The sequence below is a fragment of the Camelus bactrianus genome, chromosome 11, assembly GCF_048773025.1.
Source record: "Camelus bactrianus isolate YW-2024 breed Bactrian camel chromosome 11, ASM4877302v1, whole genome shotgun sequence".
NCBI classification, from domain to species: domain Eukaryota; kingdom Metazoa; phylum Chordata; class Mammalia; order Artiodactyla; family Camelidae; genus Camelus; species Camelus bactrianus.
Window position 1 is genome coordinate 63,085,307 of NC_133549.1, and position 25,075 is coordinate 63,110,381.

The following is a 25,075-nucleotide window of genomic DNA, read 5'->3' on the forward strand; positions in this document are numbered from 1 at the left end:
AACAGTGTTTGGACAGTAACTGTGTTTTTATTGATGTAGGTTGACATTTTCCTTTTATAAACTAAAAACTAATACTTTCAGGGACTGAAAAGACATGTAAGTGATATAGTAGTGGAGTTATATTAATATATAAGAAAAGAGACATGTATAACATCATCTAAAAGCGCAGAGTTTTCATAATGTTTTCCTCTTGATGTGCGGCCGTAAAAGGATTTTTAATGTTCATAGTATAACAAGCTATTTTTCCTCTTGACAGTAAAGAAAAATAATAAAATATTTGATTCTTCTTTTGAGTGTTATTTCTGATACAAGTGATCAGGTAGATATCAATGTATTTCTCTATATAATCAGATTGCTTCATTGCAATCATCAGAAATTGACTTTGCTTAAACATAGGAGAAACATTTTGGAAGAATATCAGGTTTTACAGAATGACATTATAGGCTGGATAATCAGGAGTAGAAAAGGAAGAGACTTCACCACCACTGTCTATGTTATTGCCACTGACACAGTTTAGACATTGATGTGAATAATTTCTCAACTTTCCTATACCTTTGGCTCAATTCTGAGGACTCCAGGTCTCCAGTTGACCCTGCCTGATGGGGAGCAGGATTAGAAACATCGTGCCTCTTTTTCACTTCTTGTAGGAAGTGGGACCTAGGTAAGGAAGATTTCCCAAAACATAGAAAAGAGTACTGGGAAATTGGAAGCCTTCATGTGTACAAATATCCAGTACACATCTTTACTACCTCAGGAGATAGAACACATTGCACGTCTTGGCACTTTTCAGTGCTCATATTTGGCACTCTCCATGCTAATCTAGTATAAAAAGTGAAGATTGTGAGAAGACTCATTCTTTTATGTTTGAACTTAATTTGCATAATATACATCAATGTGTTTTGGGAATAAAATAAAAATATGCTGTTGAAGAGTATGGGATCTTCATTTATACTAATCTGACTGTTTGTACAGGATGAGAATTGACAATTACAGAGCCGACATAATAAAAAATCAACAGAAGTTAAGATTTTTACTTAGTGTACCCAAACTGAGTCATTTATAGACTAGGCGGGGACTCCAGAGATTATGTCATTTGTTTGATGAGAGATTAAAACCCTGCACACTGCGACCCTGTGTGAACTATTATTCGTAGTGTGATAATAGCAAAATAAATGCCAATGGTTAAAATTTAGAACATAAAGACCCTTCTTATGGAACTACTGAAGGTAAATCAAGTCACCAAGAATACTATCATGTGGTGTCAATAGAATGGAGACTATTAAGGAGCATGAAGATTCTATCAGAGTACCTTCACTGGAGTTCCAGTGGCATGATAATTCTTGAAATGGTGAACAACAGTCACAGATATTACGTATCACAAATTCTTATTTTTTAATTTTATTTTTTATTGACGTGTAGTTGATTTACAATGTATGTTTCAGTGTATAGCAAAGTCACTCCATTATACATATACATATACATACATATATTTTCAGATTCTTTTACATTATAGCTTATTACAAGAAATTCAATATAGTTCCCTATCCTAAACAGTAGGCCCATGTTGTTTATCTATTTTATATATAGTGTTATGTATCTGTTAATCCTAAACTCCTTATTTATCCCTTCCCCTCATCTCCCCTTTGGTAGCCATAGTTTATTTTCTATGTCCATGAGTCTATTTCTGGTTTGTAAATAAAATTTTATCTTTTTTTAGATTCCACATATAAGTGACATATGATATTTGCCTTTCTCTGTCACCACTTCTATTAAAAAGCCATTAGTCTAGATTGGCAAGAACTATTTAAACTTAGAATAGAAGAAATTACAAACAGAGGTATAGGCATATTAAAATATACACTTGAAACTGATATATTTCAAAGTAAACATCATGCCAAAATTAAAGACAAATAATGTGGTACTTAAATATTTTAATAAATATGACAAAGGATTAATATTCTTAATGCATTAAAAATAATTACAAATTGATAACCTTTGAGATCTCAGTATAAAGATGGCTATAGGACATAATTAAAGTCAAGAAAGAAGATGCTTAAATAGCTTACACATTCCCCAATATTTTTGTAATAAAATAAATGCAATTAAAATCATATTTCACTTAGAAAAGTGTCAATTTTTAAATGATAATATACATTGTTCAAAAAGTACCATAATTAAAAGGGTACTTTTGCTCACTCTTATAGGATCCTAAGGTATAATAAGTTTTTTGAAGGGCAATATGGCTTTAGGTATCAAAGTAACTATGCATAAACTTGAGCTCAATAAATTATAAGGGTTAGACTTAAATCACAATGTAAAAATTACTGTTTATAGCTGCATTATCTCTCTTAATGAAAAAACAAAAACTAAATGGTTAACAAGAAATAAGTGAAATAAACTATATTCAGATAAAATATTTCCTCAGTTTCTGTTATGGGACAGTATCAGTTTAAAAAAAACCAACTCTTTGAACTACTCATGCCAAGTGTTACTAAGGCAATCTTCTAAATGAATAATTAAAGTACATTTTTAAATTGATAAACATTTGATAGTTTGGAAATGTTCCCACAGTTTCTGGGGAGTTAATTATTATGCCTATTTGAACAAATATTTCTTTTGATAAATGAAACAGTTTATTTTCAGTATTAAAACTAAAACCCTATTCCTTTAATCTTCCTAGACAAAACAGAATTAAACAAGTGAAGTACTCTAACTGTTGCTGAAGACAGTCAAAAATCCACAGTCAAAAATTTCTGCACTATGATTCAAAATATGAAAATGCTGGATCCCTTATTGCAAGGGAAGAAGTACTTTGGTCATTAAACTTTCCCTGGGAATGGGTTTTCAAAAACTGTAGAATCAATGACTAACAGAGGTCATTTTGCCTAAATGCAGTGTTTAGATTAGAAGTTTTATTATTAATAGAAACAAAGTGAAGTTTGAACAATGATATATTTTATGGTCATCATAGATTTATTTGATTAAATCACATCAAGCTTTGTCTTAATCTTTGGGAGGCAGAATTGGGCATGTTTTCTATCTGAAGTGGACAAGAAAAGATTAGAAAGAGTGCTCCCAAGTCCAATATGATGACTTGAGGTGAGTTGGTTAGCCAGTAATTCACATACCTCTCTACAAACTTACAATAAATCAAAGATCTGGGAAAAAAGGATTCTGATACTACATAAGAGCCAGTTAGGAATGTCTTCATTTCTAAGTAAAGGATCCATGTCTCTCTGGGCTGCATGTGACTTTTCCATGATAGATTTGATGGGACCATGATTTTGATGTGTCCTTTACGACTATGAGCCAGAGAATTCAAATATGCTCAGAAACAACATCAGTGCATCTATTAAATGAATCAAGAAATAAGTGATAATAATGTGAACTGTATTCTCTTTGAGTTTTAAAGAAAGTGAAAATGGCATTTGATATTTTGTGAGAAAACTGCTTAAAAGAAGTTTGAATGCTAAAAATGCTTGAACATATCATTTAGAAGCAAGAGAAAAAACGTTTTCACAAAAACTGTATGAAAAATGATTCAGGGTAAAAAAAATTACACTGATTTTAAGAGGCTGAGGGTCAGCTATGGATCTTATTTATCGTAGGACAGATGAAAGCAGGGTTCAGTTCTTCCTTGGGATTGGCTTCCTAAATGTGCATTCTGTGCCCAACCTGACGTGGTCCTCAAAGCCTTTGTCTCTTCCATTATTCATTTATCTTCTTGCAATATTTATCGTTTATTTTTTTCTCTTCTGTTAATGACTTTTAAGCTTGGAAATCATAGAAGTTCACAATGAGAGTTAAATGTTTAATGTTTAATCAAATGCTTTGTCTCTAAGACTTCACTTTTTTCATTGGTAACCTTTCTGACGTGAAAGTAAATATTAAAATATGCATATTTTTTATTTCAATAGAAAGTCAGTGGAACTTTTATAGTGAAGGCCTTTTAGAATCCAGAAGTGTGATGTTGTCTTTCTCAGAAATCTTCAATTTCATAACCTAGTAGTTTAATGTAAATAATTATTGGAACTTTCTGAAACCATGGGTGACTTTTTTGTTCCATTAGTGGTGTTGATTTTTCTTTTTTTAATTTTTAAAGTCAGATTTACTGAGATGTAATTTTATACAGTAAAATACAATCATTTTAATAATACCAATTTTGACAAATTTATATTCCTGCATAATGACCATCTCAGTCAAGACACAATATCTCCATCTATTCAAAATATTTGCTTGTACCCCTCCCAGGCAATCATCTCTTCCCAACAATGGCTCCAGGCAACACTGACCATCCTTTTGTTACTATACATTCAATTTGTATTTTCTAGAGTTTCAGGTGAATGGAATTATACAGTAGATACTTTTTGGAGTCTGACTTCTTCCTCTCATAGTGTTTGTAATATTTACAATCCTCTTGTGTTCCTCAGCAATTTGTTTCCAGTTATTTCAAGAAGTAATCTATTCTTTGACTATAACACAATTGTTTATCCATTTAACTCTGGGTGGATTTGAGCTATTTATAGTTTGGGACTATAACTTATAAACTGCTAGGATCAATCACGTGAAGTCTTTGTGTTGATGCATGACTTCATTTCTCCTGGAAACACATCTAGGAGTGAAATTACTGGGTCATTTGATACGTATGGGTTTAAATTCATAAGAAACTCCAAACTGGTTTCCAAAGTCATTGTATAATTTTGTATTTCTACGAGCAATATATAAGAATTCCAGTTACTTGTGTTACCAACAAGGGGTTCTTGGTCTCTTTCATCAACGAACCCTGATAAGAGGCCAGACAAGAAATTCAGGCAAGGCTTTATTGGGCTGCAGCAGAAGAAAAAGGTTTCCTTGCTTATGTCTTAAGTCGAGGCAAGCTAGTCCCTTAAATGGGGTGAAGGTAGGGATGGGTCCAGGGGTCAGGCCGGAGGGGTGGCTTAGGTGGTCTGCTCACCCTGTTGGTGGTGTCATGTGCAGGGTCATGCGTAGTGTTCTGCTTCTGTTCCAGTCCTGGTACTCTGCTTTTGCTCCTAGCACCTCAGAAACAGCAGTTGGGTTTTTGGTATTTTTGTACCTTGTTCCTGACTGGCTCCAGTTGTGTGTGCATGCAGTTATTTTTAGTCCCTTGTAGTTTCTTTGTATCCTGTCACTCAGTCCCAGCGAAAACATTACAGCCGAGGGTCCCATGTCCCAGGTCCCCAGCCTATCTCACTATATCCTTGTCCAAACCTGGTCTTGCCAGTTCTTATAAACTTAGAAAATCTAATGGGTATGTAGTACTCTCTGTGATTTAGTTTGAACTTCCATAGTGGTTAGGTATCTTTTCACATGCTTATCTATATATCTTCTTTCATGAAGTGTCTAGTTCTTTAAACAATTTGTCCATATTTTTAATTAAACATTAACAATTTGCGTTAGTTTCAAGTGTACAGCAAAGTGATTCCGTTATATACTTTCATTATAGATTATTATAAGATATTGACAATAGTTCCCTGTGCTATACAGTACATCCTTGTTGCTCATCTATTTTATGTATGGTAGCATGTATCTGTTAATCCCATACTCCTAATTTGTCCCTTCCTGCCCTCCTCTCCCCTTTGGTAACCATAAGTTTGTTTTCTATATCTGTGAGTTTGTTTCTGTTTTGTATATAGACTTATTTGTATCATTTTTTAGATTCCACATATAAGTGATATCATATAGTATTTTTATTTCTCTGTTTGACTTACTTCACTAAGTATAATATTCTTTAGGTCTATCCATGTTACTGTAAATGGCAATACCTCCATTTTTGTGGCTGAGTAATATTTCATTGTATATATAAACCACATCTTCTTAAGCCAACTGTCTGTTGATGGGAACTTGGGTTGTGAAGGCACAGCATATTTAATACAAAAATGTGTATTCTGCTATTTATAACAACTGACAGAAAATAAAAGAATAGTGTAATTGAGCACAATTTAGTCTAATCTGTATGCTAATAGTAATAAATCTTAAGGAGCAAAGATTGTTTTTCCCTTAGTAGATGGAAAGAAATACCAAGACATATAATGAAAGCTAGATAATATAAAATATGATGTTTTTTATCATTTATTCATTTCTATTGTTTTTGAAAATTTCTTGCATTCGCTATACAAGGAAGAAGTAAGTGCTTAGAAAGAAAGGGACCTCAAGCTTGAAGAATTAGCATAATACAGAAGTAAGTCTGAGGTAAGAACCATGAAATAAGATTCAGATCAGGGAATAGAACAATTCTAACTAAAATACACTCTGAAGAATAAATGTAATAAAAGCAATTTTAATCTGTGATCCTTTTTGAAGCTTAAGTCCGCATTCAGTCTCTTACTACTGGAAAAAAGGAGGGGGTAAGAAAGTACAAAGGAAGAGATTACTGGAAACTGCAGATTTAGTTGATGAGAATGTGGCATGAGGAGCCATGCACAGGAGCTTTCCAAAATTTCAACCATATTGTGTATGTGTGCGAGTATATGTTTGTATAACTCATACTTTATTAAGTTCAAGATAATTGTGACTTGCAGGATTGCTAAGGGTCTGAGAAGGAGAAAATGTGTCTGAGAACACCTACCCTAAGATCTGACATAGATGATTAATATTAAAAGCCAGTTTCTGGTGTTGGTTTCATTAGTGTTGGCAGCAAAACTTTTCCCTGTAATTGAACAGTTTTCTCTTTTATGTGTTTAAAAAGCTGGAAAAACAGAACCTACAAGATAGCATTAAGGGGGAAAAAAGGATGATAGAGCAGCTTGCCCCCAAGAAATCCTTAAATCTCAAAAAAAAGGATGATTGTTGTTTTTTGTTGCTGCTGCTGTTGTGTGTGTGTTACAGGGAAACAGCATATGTATCAGCAGGGGATAGTTAGGTTGGGCAGGGGCCCTGAGGGGATGAGTGATGTTAGAGCATTTTATTTTTATTGTCTGGAAATTTTGTCTCTGGGATGGAGCTTCAAAAGTGGAACCCCATCCCTTCAGGGTTTTCTCCTTATAGCTATCCTGAAGAAAACCTTTATTTAAGGATGTTTTTGCCATGCTGGGTTAAAAGAACTGCAGAAGGCTCCACATAGGTGACAGGGAGATTAAACAGGAGGATAATATGGTCCAAAAACACTGTTAACAAGAAAACCCAGCCCCAGAAGAATCACATGAAGTGTTTTACAGTCCTTTTTATTTTTAGTTTTTAGGTAAAAAGATGGATAGGTAAGCATCTAATGAGGCTTTAATTAAATGGGTGGAAGGGGGGGAGATGTATAAGAAAGAAAATGTAATCAGTCTGGTGTGTATCTCAATTGTGAATACTACAAATGATTATGTGTTTCATAATAATGAAAATATATAACATAATTTACCCCCAAATTTTGACATAAACACATTGGAAGAACACCTAACATGTGGCTTTAAATGTGGAGGGAGTTTTTTTTTACAAGAGTTCTAAACCCTCGTTTTACTTACTGGAAAGTCAATAGGTACTATGTATAATTGAAAATCAACACATTGTATTATTATAAGTATGTAATTTAAACATATAGTGGCAAATACCTCCCAAAATAGAAATGTGTTTCTCTCTGTGGATAAGAATAGGGGATTGGAGGGTGGTAGATGAGGACTGCTGACTTGAATTATGTCTTATCATACAGTGAATTTAAACAATAAAAACATATTTTTAATCAAGAAAGAAAGAAATGATAAATATAATTTTTAAAAATTGTCTAGATTTTATCATAAACTTAGAATAATGTTTGGACACTGTGACTAAATAATTAAATTACTTCAAAGGTAAAATCTCTACTTGTCTATATCTTAAGTAAGACAGTGGGAAGAAAGACAAAGAATAGGAAAGAATAAAGACCACGTTGCATTTGTGTGTATGAATGTGATGCCTCTAGCACTTACTTCTGACAGCACACATGTAGCTAAATATGCACGCATACATCTAAAGACACGAGGCATTTCTAATGCCGTGTGCATATGTAACATATTCACATAAAACTTAATTGGTGTGCTGTTCGACAAGTGAGTATCAGATTTTACCTTATGTGTTTCCACGTCCAGGCTTCAAGACCTTATTGTGCCATTTATTCCTTTAAGCAATTCCTACTGAGAGAAATATGCAGTTTGATTCGGTAGTGAACAGCATAAAGAGCTTAAATGGCATGTATTCAGAACTTTTTAGCCTATGTACAGAAACCTTCTTGTAGAACAATGTTTCTTAGATATTCTTCAGAAAAATAATATCACAGGGTGCTCCTTCAGAAGAGTAATTCCATGACAAATACTTTTGGAAACAACCTATTATATTCCATTTAGAATTTTGATCAATATAGCCATAATGTTCCTTTCAGTTTGACTAAACTTTAGACAGGTCTCTTCCTGACTGTAGTCCCGCAACTTCCTTTTTCTTAGAACGTCTACTATAGAAAACTTGCAATTGTAAGTTATTTTCTGTCCCTTTGAGATATAAATCTTTTCTCAGTCTCTTACCAGTTTTACAACCAGTAATGGCTAACTCAATCATCTGGGACCTATCCCTGTGGAATGACGTAATCATCAGAAAGAGAGCCCCAGTCTCCCTGTCTCTGTGAAGGGTAAGAACCTGAGTTACATAAGTACCATTAACAAACACAGATGGCCCGATCACAGTCTGCAAGCTCCCCTCTAAAGTCCTCTAGGACTTTTCCATTAGCTCACCTCAGTACTTCAAAACTCCTACTTTTTGTTTCAACAGAACTGAATTTGGTCTCTCCCCTATTTCAGTAGTCTTGAATAGTCTTCCTTGCCTGTTTAACTCCATCTGTTGCAATATTTCAAAAATACATTTTATTTTAAATGATTTCAGAAATACTGCAGGAAAGAAACCAACCTACTTAAGGTCCCTAACCTAATGTTCCCAATTCATATCACAATGAAAACTCTTCTTATTACTTAATATGTATTCCACTCTACCAGTAGTTTTCCAAGTGTGGACCTTTTGAATCAGAAACTCTGGGGATAGGGCCCAGTAACCTGTGGGTTAACAAGCCTACCAGGTAATGCTAATGCATGCACATTAAACCAACACCCTCCAACACATATGCTGGGAAATTCCATCTTAGGTAACAGCAATAAAGAAACAAAGACCAGCTAAGAAAGACCATTTCTCTATTTATTGATTTATCACATCTTAATAGTTGAAATTAAGGCTTAGACAAATTTCTGTCCTAAGACTTGGATTGCAGAGCAAACAAATGTATTTATAATTTACTTATGACTACAGGCTTAGTTTGGGTTTCCTGTTAGCGGTCCTCTCTGCCACACACCCTTCTATCCCGCTCCACGCAATATATAAATAAGTTTTTATTTGTTATTATTCTAGAACTAATATGAAAGATTTATGATCAAGAATCTGGAGGTTTATTTGCACACATTATTGTCAATGCTGGGAAGTTTTCTCTTGTCATATTTTCTGACATTCTATAAAAATACAAAGCACTTCTCCAGCACCTACTGCCTTCTTTCTTCTTTAAACCTTCATATAACTTTCTGTTTGAAAACATTTATTTTACATTTCTAGTTCAGCTTATATCACTGCTTATCTTTGTATATCTATTTATATTCCCCTGTCGGAATCAATGTAATTAATTTTTATGAATTCTGAATTACCTGTATTTTGCAGTCCTCTTCATTTGCCACCAATCAACTGAAGACTCATGGAATTTGACCATTTTTTTTCTTTTTTCTTTTCTTTTTTTTTTTTTTTTTTTTGAGGATGATATTGAAGATGCTCATATTGTTAGGTCAGCAATCATATGTCTAACTGCCATTACTAAACCAAACATTGTTTCTTGTGCTTAATGTATTTATTTCCAAATGCAAATATAAATTGCATGTTACAGTCAGAAGTCGCATGGAGTCTGCAGAGAAAGCAAAACTCTGAATTAGAGGTGATAGCCCTTACAGAAGCTTATCTTGTTTTTTGTTTATTTTAGCTGTGGAGAAATGTCACTAACTACCCATATTACACAAGGCTGATTTTCTCCCCTTTTTACAAACACATTTTTAACTTATGTATTTAGTCAATAGTTTTATCATTGAGCCTGGAAATGCCAAGGCTGTAAAAGTGGGAAGCTATAATGCTTACGGACCAAGGCACACAAGTTATAGTCATGAAGAAAGATAAAGTCCACCCTTTATAATGACATTTGTGAATTTGTACATGTGCAAAAGTGTAATAAGCCTGAGCAATTCTTCCAGATACACATATTTAATCTTCAAAGACATATATATATATATGTTTGTATGTATGTATATATGTGTGGGTGTTTGTGTATGTGTGTATATATATATATATATACTGTATATTTCCATGCATTTTCATTAATTAATATTGATCACTTTTTTTGCATTGTCCCATCATGTATCTGCTGAAATCTACAGACTCCAGTTGGTTTTGTTAGAGCATTTTGTTGTTGTTGTTACCAATTTGTCACCACATTACAGGTGAGAACAACACCAAATAGAACTGTCAATGAATGAAATTTGAATTTTGTATCCCACTGGAAAGGACTGTTGGTTGAAAAAGGCTACTCATTCCCATTTTCCCAAAAAAATTAATGAGAGGAAATGGATATCAAGTGCTTATGGTTTTTTCTGGATTCTTCACCTAGAAAATATTTAGTCAACAAGCAAAGCATTTGTCATAGATTGCTTAGGGTAAATTTTGCTCTGAGGCAGAGAACTGTCTACGTGAGACCCATTAGAATTCTTGACATAGCCTCTGTCTTGAGAAACATCTTTGAACTTAAAGGCTGAAGATCTTATTTATAACTATAAGTCTACTTCATATTTGTGTATATATATCTTCTCTGCTTTTCTACTTCTCTTTGTGTTTTGAAGGTGCCCTGTGCACCATTTAAAAAACTATTGGGGGCCCCACCTAGGTTAATGAAGTAGTGGAACCAAATATGCTGATGTCGTGGAGACACTGATTGGCAGTGACTGTGTTAGCAAAACACTTTTCTCTCTCCTCTAAGTTCTCTATAATAACATTGGCTGTTCTATTAGTCACATAACTGCGTGGAGGAAAAACCTTCTCAGTTTCTAATTGCACTTGTTTACTGTAAATTACTCCTATGAAAATATTCCCATGTATTTGCCTGTGCAACTGTGCATGTAATTGCATTTTGGCAAGAGTGCAAAAATACATACGTTTTGAAAATGAAGTCTAAGGGGTGCTTTTACAAAAGATGACATTTTTAGCTTGACTCTTAGTTGAAATTTCTTTTGTACTCATAAAACTGACAAGCTGACAGTCTTGTCATCTCAGCTTCTCCAGCCACAAGATAGGTACCAAACAGATGCTTCTAGGTTTTTTCTGACATTGAACCTTTTCTGGACATGCTGCATTTAAGGATAAAGAGAAATTTCTTGTAAAACCTCACATCTTGCTGTGGGCCTGCTTCTGTACCTCTCACAGCCAATCAACCCAGGAGTCATATGCAAATATATTCTAAAAAGTACCACTGATGCTGTAACAGGGAGGTGAACTGGAGATATTTTCCAGAATAATGGTAGAAAGCTGAGCAGGAGGATGGCTGTCTGCATCTGCTTATCAATAACCTATCAAAAGGTGGCAACCCAGGCAATCAGCTCACTCCTGAGCAGATGACAGCTGTCTGGAGTTTCATGCCATAATTACTGAAAAAGAAAATTTCTAAAGTAAAAAAGTAGGTTTGATAAATACATAGTCACCACAAGACTGCAGAAAAATTACCTTTTTTTTTTTATAACTACAGTATCATAAATATGCCATACACGTTCTTTCTCAGAATAAGAAGTACTTATTATGAGGGTGCTGGGACTTTGTATAATCTTTATTTTCCCAGATAGAGATCATTAGGAATTTCACAGATTAAGACAGTGATCTGGCAATAATAAATGGAAATAGTAGTGGAAGGAGAAAACTGGAATAAGTCATGGTGTTTCTCTTTTTCTGCCTTAAGTTTCATTCTGCTTTTGGCACTATTGACCTCCCCCTCTACAATCTAATCCCAAATTTCCTTGGCAAATGTTTCTGCTACAGTGTCCTGATCTAGGCAAGTATACTGTAAATATAACTTTATTCTAAATATGCCCCTCCTTCTGCTCTAGGTGACTTTCTTTATTTTGCACTCTCATTTTAGAAGCCCTTCCTGTTGCATGACTGTCAAGCATGACTGCGCAGAGAGCGCTCCTGCTCGGGGCTTGCTGCACGCTCTGTTTCTGTTTGTACTTTATGGAATGAGTGTCTTTCACTCTATCTAACTATCTGTAAGTAAATGGCTCAGGCCTTTCAGGAAGTGGGTCCCAGACTTAAGCTTCTTTACCTTCTCTATTATGCTTTGTACAAAGAGAAGTATCCATATGTCTTAGTAAAGTGTTCTATAATAGGTTTACAGGCAGTGAGATTTAATAGCTAACTATTAGGAGAGATTTCTCTATCTGATTAAAACTCATGACCACTCATCACTATCAATGAGGGATTCTAACAAAGGCTACACTTGCTGACATTTAAAAAAGTGAGGCAAGTGTGATAAAAAGATTGGGGACAACTGGTTTAGTATAAAGAATATTGACATCATGGGTCAATTTGAGGGACTGGCAACTAGAGCAGTAGTTATAAAATGGGACAATCAGTGTCAAAATCAAAATAGGGATTATTTAAAAAAATTTTTTTATTGAGGTATTGTCAGTTCACAATGTTGTATCAATTTCTGGTGTACAGCACAATTCATCAGTCATACATGAATATACATATATTCATTTTCATGTTCTTTTTCACCATAAGCTACTACAAGATACTGAATATATTTCCCTGTGTTATACAGTATAAACTTGTTTATCTATTTTATATATACCAGTCAGTATCTACAAATCTCAAACTCCCAGTTTATCCTTTCCCAGCCGCCTCACCCCTGGCAACCACAAGTCCGTATTCTATGTCTGTGAGTCTGTTTCTGTTTTGTAAATAAGTTCATTTGTCTTTTTTTTTTTTTTTTTAGATTCAACATATAAATGAGTGATATGATACGGTGTTTTTCTTTCTCTTTCTGGCTTACTTCACTTAGAATGATGATCTCTAGGTCCACCCATGTTGCTGCAAATGGCATTATTTTGTCATTTTTATGGCTGAGCAGTATTCCATTGTATAAATATACCACAACTTCTTTATCCAGTCATCTGTCAATGGACATTTAGGTTGTTTTCATGTTTTGGCTATTGTAAATAGTGCTGCTGTGAACACTGGGGTACATGTATCATTTTGAATTAGAGTTCCCTCTGGATATATGCCCAGGAGTGGGATTGCTGGGTCATATGGTAAGTCTATTTTAGTCTTCTAAGGAATCTCCATACTGTTTTCCACAATGGCTGCACCAAACTAAAATAGGTATTATTTTAATGCACATTTTTTTCCTCCTTGAAAAAATATGAAAAAATATTTGAACATTTAGGAAGAAGAATATCAGAGGTGAGGGGAGTAGACATGTGTAGTTATCCAACTTTCATCCTAATGATTCACTGTAGAAAGACATTTCAGGACAATGGAGGAAATATGAATATGAACTGAGTATCAGATGATATTAAGGCACTATTGTAACTTCGGGATATCATAATGATACTGTAGTTATGAGAGATGCCCTTTTATTCTAAGACAGTGACTCTCAATCATCTCTGCTCATTAGATCACCTGGGAAACTTTAGAGCGAATAGTGCACAAGTCCCTTCCCAAAAGCAAATAAATCAGAGTGACCGACTGTGGGGCTTGGATATTTTTGTTTTTAATTCTCAGATGATTCTCATGTGCATCAAGGGTAGAGAATGATGTCTCTAGGATGTGAAAATGGAATTTTCTTGATTAAGCTTAGGAAGCAGTAGACTGAGAGATCCTTCAGATATTCCCCTTTTCTTCTTTCTTCTTCACTGGGCAGATACCATTAAAGCCCAGAAGGTTATTCCAGATGCCATGTGACACACAGGCCTCCATTTGGTATGAGATATGTGTGTGTTGTTGGGGGAGGGAGTATGGATGGAGAGCAGAAGGTGGTGTCCTTCTATACTGCCTTGTGTTTCAGGGAAGGGAGGAGAGCTCTCAACTGTAAGTATGACTTCACTTATGGATCACTCTACCTAAGCCTCACACAGCTGGATAGCCGAACTAGAAAACACTGATCAATCTGTTTTATTTCTCTGAGGATGTAAATATGATGTTTATTTTTATATTTACTTATATCTTATATCATTTATTTTCTATAATTAATATGGTAAATATGATGTCTTCCTCTGGGCTAACAAGGGCAGGTTTATTTGCACTTCATTGTAAAAAATTCTATTTTTCTGAACTAAGGTTCCTCAGCTGTGATGAAACTCACTGTGAGTACATTCATCTAGGCCCCTCTGTGTGACTCCTGAACTTGGTGGCAAGAGGGATAGATGGGAACATCAGTTTACGGGTTTTTGCTTTGAGTAATAAATTCTTTTGTCTCTGATCCAAGTGTCTCATGTCTTCTGAAAGTATCCATAAAACTGTGGTAGGCTAAGTTTATAGCTTATAAGTAGTGTAAAATTTTAGACCCTTCATGGTTCTTGACAGTCAGCATAACTAGTTTAATATCCTTATCTACTAATTCTAAAGCTGGTGTCAGTTCTAGGCTGGTTTTCATTGATTCATTGTTTCATTTGGGGTTGCAACTGCTTTATTCTTAGTGTCTCTGGTAACTTTTGGTTGACCGTCAGGCATTGTAATCGTTATCTCATTGGGTGCCAAATAATTGTATATCCCTGTACATACTGAGCTTTGTTCTGGGATGCTGCTAAGTTACTTGAGATATATATTTTTAAATCAGTAATTACAAAAGATATTCATGCGCCAAAAAATTACTTAGATACTTAAGTAAAAAAATAACCATATGAATCATACCATTTAAATAACAATTCAAATATATAAAAGACAAAATACCCAAGAATTATACAGTATGTGTTTTCAGTTTGGGGCAGTTGCAGCCGACTGATTACACCCAGGGCAAGAAGGAAGTGAAACTTAAATGGCTGCAATAAATGAAGCCCATTTGGGCTAAAATGAGAGCCAGATGTCCCATCTCCTTTGAGCCTAAGAACATTAGCAAGTGTCTTAGGAGTTTCGCTTAAGGTTGAAAATGTTGTCTGTATGATAAAGAAAGATATAGGGGAGAGATAAAGACTTTAGAAAGCAATTAGTTAAGATGGAATATTTGATTTTTATATTCTACAAAAGTTTTTTCCACCTGGTTTACAATCTCCTCAAATGTTGATGAATTCTTTGAAATAACAAATAAGACAGTATTTGTCTTTAGTTCTTGAATTAGGCATCAAAGAAACCCACCCCTTTGAAGTCCAAATAGGAAATGAAAAACTGTAAGAAAAACCTAGTTTCCCTGGGCTCCGACTTACTGCCTGTAGTCACATTTCTCCTTTCTCCTGTCTGGTGCCCCCACTGCACTTAAAGCCTTGTCTCTGCCATTACACTCACCATATTGTACTGATACTTATTAGTTTCCTTTCATATTAGACGTACAGCTCTTTAAGGGAACTGGCAAACACTTGTACATAATAGATACTTAACAAATGTTAGCTCTTCTGAATTTTTTTATTCTTTTACTAAGTTTGTATCAATATTATACATCCAAATAATCACTTCATCTAGCCCCATCCATTCATTTCCTAAGAGGCAGCTCTCCTCATACAAGCAGATCTCTTGGCCATTCTGGAATTAGACGTTTTTACTGAGTCTCTCTCATGACCATCTCTCAGTTATACCATTTTGTTTCAACCAGTAGATCTTGTATCAGCTCTTAAATCATTTAAAATGTTGGCCTACTGTTGGGAAAACATATAAAAACTCCTTCCATGTGACAGATAAGTACTGGATATAGTATAAATACTAAATGAACACAAATTTCATATGTGGAATTAAGTCATACCATCCGTTTATTAGTTAGGACTGCATCTAATTTTTCTCTACTAAACATTCATTTTTATAGACAATTTCATGGGAAATTTAAGAAAAATGGGCCATATAATATTCAAAGAAGTTTGTCTCCACCTTTTGCACATATGCATTGTATCATACCTAAAATTATTTGTTGCTTTCTTAAACTGTGTAGAAAAATAACTTTCCAGAGGTCAGAAGAACCTTGGTAAGTATAATAAGCTTTTAAATTAACTTAGTAATATAAACAGAGAAGTACCTCCCAACAATAATTTAATTACACACAAGGGATGTGGGTGTTACAGTTGTAGTTTTAACTACACCCCGGTGATCTGCTTTGCCTGGGTCAGATTACCATCCTTTTAAGATAAGCTAGCCATCTGCTGGTTGTTGAGCATCAGCCCTTTCAACACTTACGGGATTTGTTTCTGCATTTAGTATCTATTTTGAGCCATGCATATATTTTTGAATTGACATTGTATTCAACTTCATATTTTAAATATAAAAGGTTACATGAGAAAGCACTGGCTGGAATGTTTTTAAAAGATACAAATATCTCAGTGCCATTCATTTGCCATCTTCAGAATCATCATCCACAGCAACAACAACAAAAACAACAAGAAAATGGCTTTTTCTTCTCTTTGGTTTTGTGTTCCAAATATATGTTCTTTCTTTGCAGTAGTTATAAAATGGAAGAGATGAAGGAGGTCTATGCTATGAACATTCTACTTTAGCTTTCAAGAAATAATGGTAGAAAAAGTTTTTTGCTGTACTCAATTTTGTTTCATAAAGAAAATGCAAATACTTGAATAAAAACTATCTGAACAAGACTTGTTACAAATGTCAGAAAAAATTTCAAAAATAACAAATAGATTCCATTTGCTTTTTTAGAAAAGATGGCATTTAGGTATTTGAAATCATTTCTATTGTTTCTGCTATCTAGTATTTATCAGAAATAAAGTGGAATCTACTAAATCATTACTTTCAGACATAGTCGATATGTAAATAAACTTAAGAAGGAGATACAGTAAATATTTTAATCACTGTTTTTTAAGACCTCAGCCCCACATCCCCAGTGAGACCTCTTCCCATATATAACCTTTATGCCATTCCTTTGAAATGGATGGTTTACATTGTGGGCATTTTCAAAATCTTTCCTGCTAACGCTTATGCTTTTCTCTTCCAATTTTCTTTTTCAATTAATGGAACTTGCACACAAAAAATAAAATCAAACCCATTATCTGAATTCTTTTGCTATTGCAGTAAATACCATATAAGGCTGTTGATTATCTTTTTTCTGAATCATGAGGAAATAAATCAAGTAAATTTTTTTTTCAATTTTATAAATCTGTATTATATTAGCATGGTGCTTAACTGACATTATTATTCATTGTAGTATCTAACATTAATATTTTCCCCATTTAACCATTTTATTAGATAGAACAATTATATTTTTCGTATAGTGCATGGATTTTTATTGCTTTATATGTTATTATGAAAGTGCAATTTAAATTTTATTAAGCTCTAAGATGTACTTATTGAGGTAGGAGTATAGCAGAAACGCAGCAAATGTTCAATTCAGTAGGGTCTGTGTTCAGGACTTAATATGACAGGATCTTAATTCCTGACTTCTTGGTGTTCATAATCCAACTAGGATGAATAAATACTTCTGTGCATAATTTAATCACAGGATAGAGTGTAATAAATGCTCAATAAAAGTATATTTTCATACAATAGGAGTTTGGAGTGGTGGAGATGCTTCTGAGTGAAGGGACCTAGAAAGGCTTCTCAGGGGAACTACAGATTGAACTTATCTGGAATTATCTATAATTCAAGACCTTTAAAATAAGATATAGAATAGAAATAGGATTGAGGGACCTTCTGGGCAGAGTGAACCAACACATATAAGCAGAGTAATAAAATTGAGATTAATGATGTTTTTCTTTTATCAAACAGAATTCTCTATTTCATCATTTCCCAGCTTTGTGTTTAAGGTATTGTTGCTTCATTTCTATGAGCTCCTCTAGTTTTTCTCCTCCTATTACTTTGATAGTAAAGGGTTATTTCGTATAAGGCAATTAGCACAGTGACTGGCATATAATCAGCATTCAGTAACTATTCACTTGTATTTATCCTGGTTATTATTTTGTTAAATTCAAAAATATATAAAAATGTAAAAATTGTTACCAAAGTAAATTCACAGGGATTTTAATATTTGTCAGGGCAAATCTTCAGCTAAACTTACACTAACATTATTAACTGTACATTATTCACATTTTTTTTTCTTTACTGAGTTGAACAATAGTAAGTGACATATTTCCCCTATTGAATTCTTCCTTTCTCAGTATTGAATTTTCAACATTTCTACATAGTTTTAATTTTCATGCTAATTTGCTAAGAATATATATTGAATCAGTGGGCTAGATAAGGAAATTAATAAAAGCCAAAAATATAGTGGTTGAAAAAGTGTCGTGGCATAGAACATTAAAAAAAAAAAAAATCAATTCTTGGGGGAGGGGAATAGCTCAATGGTAAAGCATATGCTTAGCATGCATGAGGTCCTGGGGTGAATCCCCAGTACGTCCATTAAATTTTTTTTTAATTAAAAAACAATCAGTTCTTAACTGGGAACCATGTATCATAACACTTTTATGTTGCATTTGGGGGGAACTTTAGTGTCTGAAAATGGACAAGGGATTAAAATGCCTAAGAATGGTTTATGGGATATTGAAATTGTCTAGGTTATTTGGTTATTTCTACACTGGCAAAGTGAGGTACAGACTTCAAATCCTCTTCTTCATGTCAGCTATCCCTCACTGGAAAGAAAATAATAAATTTCCTGTGTGTTTGTTGAAACAACCACTAAGTTGCTCCTACTAAGGTCTCCTTCTAGAGAGAGTTAGGGAAAGAGACAGTGTTTATCGCATCATTATCGTCTGTAGTCAAGTGGGATTTGTTATAAGTCAGCGTGCTAGTTCATAAATTGTCTCCTAAACTCTAGTTATATTTGTCCTCTGTCTCTGCAAATGAAAACTCTATTTACATCTAAATCCTCTGGAAACTGACATTGAATAAAAACTGGCAAAATCAATCTAACTCTTACAAATTTATTTACTACTCTCTGAAGTGGTAGCATTTACGACATACCACTCATTTGGTAATTTAGGCAGTGTTACATTTGTTGTGCTTTTGTTCTATATAGTTAATTAGCATTTCCTGTATAGAACTCCTTTCCCCTAAGTCTAGAATAAACACACCTAACAACAGGAGCAAGAACAACATCAACATTAACAACTCACTGGAGGGCACAGGCCACCCGTTGTTCCTCAGAGCTCTCTTACAGCAGGTAGAGCAACGCCGTCTTTGTGTCATCACATGTAGACATCAGATACATTAACTCAGAGCGCTGTTGTTGCTAGTGTTTAAAAAAGCTTAGATTTCCCCCTACCCCACTTTCACCTCTTTCTGTTCCCCGATAGCCTGACACGATTGTGGGGTACGATTTGATTTCTGTGACGGTCCTATAATTCTGATTTGATAGCCGTCACAAGTGTACACTGTACTTTTATTCCCAAATAGAAGTTGTGTTTAGGAATATAACAGAGAACCTCACAAGAACGTCTAACTTGTTTTCCTTAATCTCCTCGAAAGCTCATGATCGGGTTGCTTGCACGTAACTGCCGGGCTCTCTACTTAGAGTGTTGTAAGCTGTTGATTCTTTCTTCTTTAGTACGTGGATAATCGGTATAATAAAACGTAATAGCTCCCAATTATATAAATACATGTTGAGGGACTTTTTACAATGCTTATTTTTGACACAATCCACTCTACTAGATCCTTCAAAGCTGTTAGACTCTATTGTTTTACAGTCTAGTTGAGGGTGCTTCTTAACACATAAATTTCCAACTCTGACATTCATATTAGCGACAAAATGTAACATAAAACTTTTTTTGTTGTTGCAGTTACAGCTCACAATGAAAATAATTTATGTCCTCCTTTCATTTCACTAATTTGTGGTTTCTCTTTTATAGTCCTTAAATCTGTGTATATATATATATATATACACAGAGATTAAAATGCCAGCAAACAAAACTAGGTGCCTATTCATAACTCTTTTAAGTATTAAGCAAATTTTTATACAGTACAATCGTTTAGCAATCATGTTTAAGTGTACTTTAATCAAAAGCATATGGCTTTTAATTTAAGCTAAGTTAAAGTACAATTATTTAAAAATATTTGTATAGTTATCTGGCAGTAATGCTTTTAAAAATAATTACATAATTTACATTAATTCTGTAAAATGCAATATATGATATAAAAAGCACGCATGAAACAAAAGTTGTGCTTGACCAATTGTTTAAGAAGGACACAGCAATCAAATTCCATGTCAGCTTAAGAAGTCATTGGAGTGACCTCATCTAGTGATTATTTTGTCACTTTAGTTCAGATCAACAGAGCTCTGAGATAACGAATAATATTACCTTTGAATCGTATTTTTAAACATGTCTAATTGTTTGGTTAATTTTGAGAGATTCACGTTGTCTAAGAAATAGGCTGTCCATCAATTTTCTCGACATTTCTTGTGTTAGCATGCCAGTATGACGCTCTCCTTCCTGGAACAGGGTTTACACCTTCATTCTAAAGGTGTTTAAATAGTTTTCTTAATTCCTCAGTTATATTCCTTGCCCTCACTTTCCACCACCCCCACCACACCTTACCATCTGGAAACCAAAATATACCTATTAATAATATATGTGTCCTATAGCATTTGCAGTTTATTTAATAGAAGTTCTCAATTCTATTGGTCTCAATGATATTTCAAATTAATTTTTATTTATTCAGCTACAAATTGGGGGGTTTCCTATGACTGTAATTCCAAAGAAAGGTTTTGTAAGTTTACAGACTTGGATTTTAATCCCAATTCTGCCACTGAGAAGTAAAATCTCTTACACATAATGATCCTTAAACTTAGAGTTTCAATCTGTAAAATGGAGGTTAAAATATCTATTAAATCAAGATGTTGCAAGAATTCACTGAAATCCCATATTTAAAACACCTAGCTCCATGTTCCCCTGTCTGGGAAAACATCCTTAGTTCCTTTTATATTTCACTTAAACTTTGCTGTTTAGATACATCATTTAAAACAATGCTACTAAATTTCTCTTTATAACTCTTGTGTTTATGTGTTTGTTTCCTTATTCAGGGATGCCAAATTATATTACTTACATTACTCATTTTCCATGAGAAGGCAGGCTTCACAGCTGTAGAAGATTTTTCTGTTCCTCCGCAGAGAAGCTCAGACAGTTTTCCACCCATTTAACAACAAATAGATGATAATTAGATCTTGTCCCAAGATAAGGCCTTCTTGTTAAAATCTCTCATTTAGAGGTTAATTTGTGTTTATGGAATTTTGGCTCCATAGTCTCAAAAATCACAACACATTACTCTGTCACCCTACCACTGTTCTTTTGTTTTATGGCTTAAAATCAGAGTAAGAAGTGTGCTTATGTATACAGCCCTGGACCTATATTTTGCAAGTGAGAAAGTTCAGAAATCTGGAAGGGACATAACCTAAGTCAAGGAGAAAGGGACATAAACACATTTGGAGTAGGTGACGCCCTATTTAATGCCTTTTATTCGCCATACAATTTGGCTTCACTGGAGACATTTTCTGTTTTATGAATAAATACCCCCATCCCATGCATACAGATGCACTCTCTCTGTCCCGCTGCTGAGAAAGGAGCTTCTGAAACCTCATGATCAAATGAAGTATAAAAGACAAAAACAAACAAAGAAACAAACAACTGCCATGCCTGTCTGCTGCAGACTTTGCTGGCATCTCTTTGGATCAGATCTGGCCCAAAGCGAGGAATGAGTCCTATAGCCACAGGCACTACAGGGCCTCACTGGTGTTTTATGGGTGGATTTGAATTCCAGCACGGGTGGAAACTAGTGCCGTCGTCCAGTCTCACAGCCAACCAACAACAGGGACGAGCCGTGGTGGACTTCATTCTGCTTTCAGATTGACAGCTTGGGAATCTTTCTCTTAAATGGAAACTTTAGTAAAGGTATTCATTTCCTTTGTGTTTTTGTAAAAAAACAAACACAACAACTTAGGGCTGTTACAGTGACTTACTTATAATAAGCTCTTTTTTTTCTGAAGATATGACTTCATTTCTATTTAAAGAATATTTACATGAATTAAAGACAGTGGAAAATAAAGAAATGAAGGCTCTGCATCTCCCCAACAATCACTAAGTTAGGGGGAAAACTAAGGCTCCAACATGGGTCATGTAACTCTCAGGACAGTGCTCTGTCCACACACCATTTTACTTACATGAGTTTTCTATTAAATACACTGATTACACCCAAGTGTACTTTTTGTGCTTAGTTGGAATGGTGGTGGTGGATGGTAGTGACATCAGAACTGAGTAATATCCTTCAAACACCTCATCTTTATTGGCGGCTTAGACCAGGGTTGATAAACTTTTTTTGTGAAAGGCCAGGTAATAAATATTTTAGAGTTATGGACCATATGGTCTCTGTCACAGCCACCCAACTCAGCTGTCTTAGCACGCGTGCGTGTGCGTGCTCGCGCGCACACACACACACACACACTCACACACACAACAGCAATAGACAATGCCTGATGAATGGCCACTGTTGTGTTCCAAAGTCTGTTTTTGTGGACACTGAAATTTAAATGTCATATAATTTTCACATACCATGAAATATTCTTTTTTGGAATTTTTTTATCATTTAGAAATGTAAAAATGTTGTCTATATGGTTACAGGGTGGGGGGAAGTGAGTGGGGAGGGATAAATTGGGAGTTCAAGATTTGCAGATACTAGCTACTATACATAACATAGCTAAACAACAAGTTTATACTGTGTAGCACAGTGAACTATATTCAGTCATCTTGCAGTCACCTACAAAGAAAAAGAATATGAAAACAAATATATATATATATGACTGCAACATTATGCTGTACACCAGAAAGTGACACAACATTATAAACTGACTATACTTCAATAAAAATAAATATCCATTAAAGTAATGTAAAAATGACTCACAGGCTGTACGAAAAGAGACGATGAGCCTAATTTGGTCTGCAGGCTATAGCTGGCCCATTTCTACCTCAGACCTGCTTCAGGAGCATTTATTGCCTAAGGGAGCATTTCTTAAAAGATATGCTTCACAACAGCAGTGCCCTCTCAGCTGTTATCTCATGTCGCTCAAAAGAGATTTTTGTCTGATTAAATCATTTGAAGAATTTGCCAACAATTTTATTCTTTAATAAAGGTTTAGCATACTAGACACTCCAAAATATATTCCAGGAAAATACTATTTCTTGAATTTCTTAAGTCATAAATCATCTTTCTACATTTATTTATTACAAATTTATTCAGTACTTAATAAGTGCCAGGTCAATTCTGGGATAAACAAGTGACAAGAGAGAAATAACTGCTCTTATGGGTATCAAAGACTAGTATTTGATATAGACCTTGAATAAATGCTTAATTGATTATAATTTCAATAAGAATCATAAAGGTAGAAGTAAGAAAGTACTATGAATGTATATAAAACAGTGATCTATGACAGTCTGGAGGATCAGGAAAGCCTCCTGACATTGAAAGGAGTGACAGTTAAGCTAAAACCTGAAAGATGAGTATTTTACCAGAGTAAGAGTAGAAGAGTGAGCAAGTGGAAATAGCTCATCAGGTGGAAGCATCTGTATCACAGAGTTTAGGATATTTGAAAACTAATCAAGCAGTGTGCATAGAGGACAAGGGGAAGTTTGGGCACAATTATTGAGTGATAAGTAAAAAAATGACAGCAGTATCACAAGGGTCAGGGGAAGGATTGGGGAATACTCCGTTACAGGGTGACTGCACCATACATAGTGTCACAGCACTTTTTGAAGATGGAATTAGGTTATTTTAAAATTTAAAATGTATATGGTAAACTCTAGGGCAACCGCTTTTTTTTAAAGGAATATAATTGATATTATATTATTAAGAGAGGAGATAAAATTGAATCATTGAGTAAAATACTCAATGAAACCAGAGAAAGCAGAAAAAGAAGCCTCTGGCAACAATACAAAATAGTTACAGGCATGGATGATATTAATTCAAACATAGTAATAATAAACTTAAATGTGAACAGCCTAAGTGCATCAATTAAAAGAGAAATTTGTCAGAATACATTAAAAAGCCCAAGTATAAAATAATATATTTCTTGTCAGCAAGAAATCTAATTTAAAGTCTTGGATAAATAAAAATAAAGGGATGGAAAAAGACATATAATTCTAACTCTAATCAAAATTTAATGTAATAGCCATATGAATTTCAGACAAAGCATAATTGAGAATAAGTAAAATTATGAAAGATAAAGAAAGGTGCTACTTAAAGGACTCAGTTCTCAAAGAGACATACAAATCCATAACATATATGCAATTAATGACAGAGTATAAAAATGCATGAGGCAAAAACTGATAGATCTCTGAGGAAAAACAGACAAATCCACTATTATTAATGGTCAACTCAAGTAGGTAGAAACTCAGTAAGCATAAACGTGACCTGACCAGCAATAACAATCAAATTGATATAATCATGATGTATAGGATACTCCATCCAATTAAAGCAGGATATACATTCTTCTGTAGCTTGCATGAAATATTCACCAAGGTAAAACATACTCTGGGGCATAAAATACACATTCACATATTTAAAAGAAAGTATGTTTTCATACTGCAGTTGAATTAAACTAAAAATCAATAACAAATATAGCTGGGAAATCCCAAAATAATTTGGAAAATAAATAACACTCATCTAACCTAAACCTATGGATTAAAAAAAAGTCTCAAGAGAAATTTTTAAAAATGTTTTCGACTAAATAAAATTGCAGTATGATTCATCAAAATTTGTGGGCTAGAGTAAAAGGAGTGCTGAAAAAGAAATGTATAGCTTTAAATACACATATCAGAAATGAAATACAAATAAAATCAATAACCAAAGTTTCTACATCAGAAAATTGGAGGAAAAAAGAACAAATTAAATTTAAATCAAGGGGGAAAAAAAA

At 34.2% G+C, this 25,075-nt stretch overlaps 1 long non-coding RNA gene across 3 annotated transcripts; it reads right to left on the reverse strand.

Moving 5' to 3' along the window:
* Nucleotides 1–1,419: 1,419 nt before the first annotated feature.
* Nucleotides 1,420–25,075, reverse strand: LOC141579143 (uncharacterized). Of its 3 annotated transcripts, XR_012510273.1 has the most exons (4): nt 21,220–25,075; nt 9,654–9,904; nt 8,046–8,111; nt 1,420–4,002 (listed from the first exon to the last, which is right to left on the reverse strand). It is a non-coding gene; the product is annotated as an uncharacterized LOC141579143 (long non-coding RNA). The 3 variants fall into 3 exon arrangements; XR_012510272.1 differs by having other exon boundaries at nt 1,420–8,111; XR_012510271.1 differs by lacking the exons at nt 1,420–4,002; nt 8,046–8,111 and having other exon boundaries at nt 9,136–9,904.